Below are 7,695 nucleotides of genomic sequence, written 5' to 3' on the forward strand. Positions count from 1 at the left end.
TTGGTAACTACTGTAATCACCTGTCTCACCTGTCTTGTCGGGCTCGTAAGTAGACCATACATTTCTGTATGGTACATTGGAATATTTTATGTGCTATACTAGCCACTACTGGTCAGAAAATGATAATTATGGTCTTATATTACTCACAAAGTATATGTTTACATTTATTCTAATGTAATAAAAATCATAAAACTGTCAATAAACCCTTAATTTTGACCTTTGACATATATCTGGCACAAACATTTTTGGCTTAGAGCACACTTTTCATATCCCAGAAATTGCTGGGCGGATATGGTTGTAGTTGGTGTCTACATTGTAAAATTATTAATATTTAGTTTTAGTTTTCATTAAAATCACATATACTGAGTAGTATCGTGTTTAAGGTTTACTGTGCAATTTCATAACAAACATGGTAAGCTTCTTAATTAGTATTAGTTATAAATTATTATAAGGAAAAAAGGAGGACAAGTAAATAAAAAATCTTCTTTATAATGATTTGTTTTTATTTTTTCAGTATACTATATAGCAATTGTCATTCATTTACCGGAGTTCTTTAAAATTGTTAAACAGTGATTAGGTTAGATTGTAATTATAATACTAAATATTAATAATGATCTTCGAGATTTAACTGTAATGTTATTCATTAGAATGAATAGAATTATGTATCCACTTAGTAGGACTTCCGATACAAAGTATCCATAGTATGTACCATACTCACACAACAGTCACTGATATGTTGATATTGACAGTATTCGCTAGTTATTAAAAATGTAAGTGTGCTCCATGCAAACATTTTGTACTAGCTAAGGTTAAAATGTAAAAATAAAGTGTTTTTTAACATTCTGTGTATTTCTGAAATATTGATATGGCCATTGTCTTGACCAATGGTAAAAAGTTTCATGGTCATTTTTGGCAAAACTTGTCCATTAAAGTGAATAGCAATATGTATCTTCTGAGTATTGTGACACCAACTGCGGCCATATCCGCTCAACAATTGATGAAAAGTGTTTTATGATTTTTATTACATTAGAACAAATATAAACATATATTTTGCGAGTAATTTGATATTCATATAGCGAATTTCTTGACCAGGGCTGGGTCAGAAAAGGGGTTTCTGTCCACTTTTGGCAAAAGTTACCAATTAGAGTGAATAGAAATATGGGTCTTCTGAGTAGTTTGGTACAAAAAATATTCCAATAAACCGAGTACTGTAGTTACCAATTTTTTTTCAGCCAACAGCAATGATTTGTTTTGATATATGGAAGCAAAAACACATTGTTAACATAGTTTGCTAGAGGGTGCAGGTAACCCCTTTCTGCCTCCCCAACTATTAGTAAGTGTAATTGCAGAAGTTTAAGCTAATTTTCTAAATAGCACCCTTTGGGCTGTTTGCAAATTCTCCAGCTATCCAGCATTGTAGATTTGAAATCGAATGAAACCCCAATAGCCGAGTTGTTGAGTAAGCTGCCAGGACTTTATGTATACTGTGCGATATCTGTGTCCCGTCAGGACCCTGGGATACTTCTGCCCATGTTGCAAGCCGTCTAAATGTCTTCCTTCTTAGGCCACTGTGTCGCGGAATAATGTATTAATTATACCAATTAGGATGGTATTTATTTGAAAACGCCCGGAACACCTCCCCAATAAAACATCAATTAAAATAATTATCTCGCTACTCAACCCCCACCCCCCCCCCCCCCCCCTCACCCCAAATTCATCTAATAAACGCCCATCCACATTTATACACACAATATTGCATTATATTTATAACACAATTATACTATTTTTAGTAGATTTCTTCGGACTGTTTTACAATTTACCAAGCATTTGATATTCTTTTTTACCACTTTTCATATCTACAATAAACACTATACGCCTAAAACGCTATTAATCATCTTAGGTTAGTGAGTACGTTTAGTTTTACGAATATCAAAAGCATTTAAATAATGGTAACCGACCGAAATTGTCCAGGCCAGAATGTCCTTCTAAAACTGTTTGTGTCCCGAGTCATTATCATTCCGAGAACCATCGTCTACACTTCCTAGAGGGGGAGCGAGCGAAGCGAGCTCACCCTCTAGTTGTTATAATTATTTAGGTTTGTACATAAATTTAGGTTTGTACATGAACACCTTTATGATCACAATATATCAGTAATACTACTGAATTATGTAATTTGACTTAGATTATATATAATAGTTTACTAATATCAGTAGATGTGCTCTATGTTTTAGCTATCAGGTACTGCCAACTTAGTATTGTGTGCATATCAACTTTCCATGTCCTACGATTAACTCTGAGGATCAATGTTGAAGCTCTGCTTGTAAATTGTTTAGTAACCCTATCCCCGGAATTTCCCCAAACAACATCTGCATAATCAAACATCAGCATTACTAATCCCCTATAAATAAAATGCAGTGTTTTAACATTAAAAAATCTTCTAATTCCTAAATGCTTATATTTCGTGACATTTTCAATGGCAGTGTTCTCAATACATGATGTTAATCAGCGTGTTTTAATCTAATGTTTATTCCAAAAAGCATTGTTTTTGTTTTACTTACAGTATGTTAAGTTTTAATTTACATTGTGATCAATGTCAAGATAGACTGTCTAACATACACCAACATTTATTTGTATGACGTAGGTGTATTGGTCATATGCTAATGTGCTTCTCAACACGTGCCAGCGTACTGTGCAAATTTTCTTTGGATACGCTGCCATTAAGTTTTTATTTGAGGGATAATTGGGTACTTTATTGGGGACAAATTCTTTAAGAAAGAATATGTTTCTTATAAAGGTAAAAAACTGTGTTAATTCCTAGTGATGATTATTTTGGTACAGGAAACATGTGTTTATAACCAATATTGGTCTATCTTGGTAATCTTGATTTCATCATCTTGTTGAGATTTTTACAGACCAGCTAATTAATAATAGATTAATAGATGCATTCAAATTTGAAAAATATACATCTCTGATGTACACTGCATTGTTTAATTTTAAATACAGATTATCCCCTTTATTCAGTATTTTAATTTAATTACCATACAGAGTATGGTTCATTATTTTATAAATCCCATCAATAATTTATAAACATTTATCTACAATTTAAATAATGAATATATTTAACTTTAAAAACATTAAACCAGGTCATTCCTTATCTTAAATGTATGTTCTAAGGTTAATTGTTAAGAAAAACATGCACTACCCGAGTAAATATTACCTAGGCTTAGTTTTGTAGGCCTAGGTGGTAAAGAGTGGTAACGTAGGCTAGGTCTAGCCTGACGTTGTCTCGTTGCTGAATTAATTGTCTTTCCCCTTTCAAAATTGGGAGAACCCTGGTATTTTCTCTGAAAATAATAATTATTATTATTTTTTTTCCCCTTTACGATCGGTCAATGGGTGCATCACATAAACAATATGGATTCCACTCTGCTGCACTCCGTTCGTGGCATAGAACCATTCCCCATTCAATACAAACATTTATTTTTCTTTTTGTGGCATGCACCACTTTTATTCAATTTCATTCAATAATAAAATGTTGCTGTGAGTACCAACATGAATATTTTGAGGTTGGCATCTTTCTGTTTAACATTTTTTTTTAAAGAGTCCAGTGATTTACGCTCTCATTTGCCTTGAAGCGTTAGGAAAGCATACATATACAGGGCTATTTTGCCGAGTATAAAATTCAATAACCTGTTCTAAGACAAATATACTGTACATGTATCTGTAGAATGAGCCGATTTAAACGCAGACTGATGGTCAGTTGGCGTAATGCTATCTCTGGACAATTGAATTAATACAAATTCTAGTACATTAGATATCACACTAGCTAAAGCTATTGGGCTAAATTACTTTTACTCGTAATATCACCTGATTTAGATTATCAATTTGATAGGTCTGTATTAAAAGCGCTATGAAAATGTATTACTAGCTTCAACTCAAAATGAGATTTTACTATCTTAGCTTTTTTACTATATTTTGGCAAAAGATTTATTTCAAATTAAATTAACAGATATTGCGTTTTTTATTTAGATAAGATGCACAAATATTTTCAAATTGCTAAAACCGGTATTCTGTACATTCATTACAAAAAGCAAAGTAATTGTGAATACAAATTAATGTTAGTGTTGCAATATTTTGAGATACTCATCGATCATACAAATTAATACAAAAATAAAATGTTTTGATAAGAAATGTAGATGTTTAAGCCTTTGGGGTTTTAGCCCAATTAAGCCATAAAGATTTCTGTAATTAAAGTACCATTCTCTATGTTTTTTTAGATCTAATTTAAGGTCACAAACTACATTTAATGTTAAAATAAATACTATATTGTCCTATGGTCTTTTAACAGTTAAAAATGTGAAAAATAGGATGTGACCCGCTATAAATCCCCACATGCATTGCGCATGTATTGATAATGTCGTTTCTTTCGATCGATACATGCCACACTCCCGTTTTGGCAGAGAGACTCCCATATTTTAGACTCATCTCCCAGCCTAATATTGTGCTCTCGGTTTTCTAAATTTTCTCCCAGATTACAAAGAAAACTGAATGTTTATGTGTACATGTTGTTTTTGCATTAAAATGTAACAAAAAGCCTTATACACAAGCACATTTTTGATATTTGTACGACCATCTGTGGTCATAATCTTCTCCTATTTTAGGTAGTGCATTGTTTCACTCTCTCCTCCCTTACACATCAAAAATTGTATGGAACAGGCCTTTAATACTTAGCATCATCATTGTTCTAATTATTAAGCTAACCTTTTATATTAGAAATAATTTAGTAGTAGTGTATAAGTAGTGCTTGAATTTAGTGGCAATTTGAGATGGATCAATAATTTTGGTACCATTTTCTGTAAAATAATAAGGTAGTGTGTTTGTGGTGTTTTTGTATTCATGTAGTTATGGGTTGGGTCCAGGTTAAAGTCACCACAGACAGTCGGACATTACCTATTTATTATTGAACATATGCAGGTGCGGGGGAAGGTGGTAGGTAGGCCTAGTAAATTTGGATAATGTACGCTCGCGATTTTGTGTATAACTTAATATTAGCTTATATAGCACCCTCTATATATAATTGTTAATTATTGTAACACGCCCTCTATTGTTTAAATTTCATTTTTTCAACTTGGGAAATCATAATTTTGGTTTGTTAGTAAATTTATGTTGCTTCTTATTTTGAGATTTAGTTCATCTGAGATGTAAAGGACAACTCCCTCACCTCTTCTACTTGTACGGTTAGATTTTATCATTGTGTTTCCTTTGATATGAGTGAGTAGAGATGGTAAATTTTTAATGTCATCCAACCAGGTTTCACTAAAACCTATAATATAATAGAGACGTTATGATTTAGAGTAAGGAGATAATTTGTAATGGAATTAAAATTTGTTATAAGGCTTCAGGAGTTTATGAAGTATACTGAGATCAGAATTTTTGTTAAATGAATCACTTATAGTATATTTACCGCATTTATTATTTCATTATTATAGTCGTAATCATTAATAAAAAAAAATGTTTGGAGATTAGACTAATTTATAGTATGATCAATGTTCAACTGTTTTATAATAAATAATAATTAGGAATAATATTGCATAATCGCACAAAACACTCTAAAATTGTTTTTTAAGGCACTGAAGCATCTAGGTTTTTGTTTTTTTACTTATTACTTATTTTTTATAATATCTGTTTGATAATAGAGTTATTGAATTAAAAGTAATTCTCAAGGCTATTGACTAAAGGTATTGATAATAGTATGAAAACAAAAGGAATAATAATGAATGAAACAATAGGAATGATTTTAGAGATACCAATAACAGTACAATTATTTAATAGTGACAGTGATAATGTAATAAGTAATACTAAATAATTAAACGATTATAGTAATAATTGAGAGGTACGGTAATAATAATTTAATAGTGATAATTAATGATAACAAAAAAAATATTATAAAGAAAAAACATCAATAATACAAATTTGTTAAGCTTGATTTATAAAATTGAAATTAATATTTCAGTCTGTTAATGTGTATATGGTTCATGTTAAAACTATAGGGCTGTCACACATCCTAACAATAAATTAATAACTGAAGCTGAATATAATTAAATTAAGAATTATGTATTAGCATATTTCATACACAGTGTGTTGGTATTGTATTATAATAATAAGTAATATTTTACAGATTTTTTTTAATATAGAAGCACAGATTATTTTATATCATATATATATATATATATAAAGAAATACATTATAAAATCTTTACATTATGAACTAAATTAGTGACATTAAAACTTTTAAATTTTACTTTTTTGGAACTGTGTACCTTGAAGCTTCTTGAGGTTATTTTACAGTGCCATGCTTTATCTAGGCAAGTAGGAAACATGGGTTTGCTGTTCATATTCAGTGATTTGTGAATTAACTCCTTTGATATGTCATGAAATAAGAAATCATTAAAATTGATTTTAATTTAGAAAACTATAAAAATATATATTTAAAACAGAGAATTAATGACGACTGTGAAATATGCTTGATTTAAGTACTTTTTATGGGAGGAAGCATCTTAACTATATCGCCATTAACTTTGACTAATTTCCATTTTAATGAGACGGGACTGTCAGCTATTTTCCCCCAGAGAATAGGGCTGACATTTACACCCTCAGGTATCTATTGCATATTCATAGATCTTCAAATTGTCATCAACTTTTACAAATGGATAAGAATAGTAAGTTGAGCAAACATGTTGTTAACATAAAGACCATGTACATGAATGCAGAGAAAGTATTTGTATTCAAGCAAAAACTGCATTTTATATATTACCCGATAGTTAGAAATAGCTTCATTTAATTATTTGTTTTCAGTTATTTAGTTTTTATGAATTATTATTATAGATCTATGAACATGAAATTTATGTTTTTACTTATAAAAAGAGAAAATAAACGGTTAAATTCAACCAAAAACCCATTGACTTCCAGTCAACTTGACTATTTTTGCTTTAAATTACAGTTTTTTCAAGGTAAATATTTTGTATTTTTCGATCTAATTTTTTGTCAATGTGAATAATTATTATGTGACATTAAAATAGCATATTCAACAAAAACATCTTTAATTTATTTATCCTAATTGCATGTATAAGTTTACTGCATATTAATATTTTTTATTCAAACTTGTGTATATTCATTCAACAAAACCTGCATTTCACCATGTATGCTGTAGGTATTACGATACACATTACCTGACTTAACTATATTGTATTTACTTACTTTAGGTCATATTAATATTTTTTATTCAAACTTGTGTATGTAATTCATTCAACAAAACTTTACAAACTCACCATTTATATCTCTCTTAGGATATTGGAACATCTAAAGCACTATTCAACTCCTTGGAAAATCCTTACATAAAACACAGTAGGTTAGAATGTCTGGTCCACTTGATTCTATTTGTTATTTGTTCTTATTGATATTACCTTGTGAGTAGACCTATACTGTACACTGATTAAAAACACCTCACTGTGACTTGTTCAGCTCTTATTTGTGAACTGTGGATCGAGGTAGTCCAATGAAAGCAGAATGTTAAAGCATTCTTAATCATTGATGCCATAAGTATGGGCATGCTCAGTTGTGCTTCTCTGTATCTTAATGTGAAAAGTGGTGTTGTTGAAGTGTAACATTTAAATCATGTTAGAGAGATGGAAATGGA

The 7,695-nt window shown here is 30.4% G+C and overlaps 1 long non-coding RNA gene across 2 annotated transcripts in view; it reads left to right on the top strand.

Annotated features, from left to right (window-relative positions):
- LOC140043656 (uncharacterized) overlaps window positions 1–7,368 on the top strand; it is a 245,969-nt gene extending 238,601 nt beyond the window's left edge. For both annotated transcript variants that reach the window (XR_011844331.1, XR_011844330.1), the window contains one exon: window positions 7,346–7,368. This is a non-coding gene — a long non-coding RNA (uncharacterized lncRNA). The remainder of the gene's footprint in view (window positions 1–7,345) is intronic.
- Window positions 7,369–7,695: the final 327 nt, after the last annotated feature.

This window comes from Antedon mediterranea, chromosome 3 (assembly GCF_964355755.1).
Source record: "Antedon mediterranea chromosome 3, ecAntMedi1.1, whole genome shotgun sequence".
NCBI lineage: Eukaryota > Metazoa > Echinodermata > Crinoidea > Comatulida > Antedonidae > Antedon > Antedon mediterranea.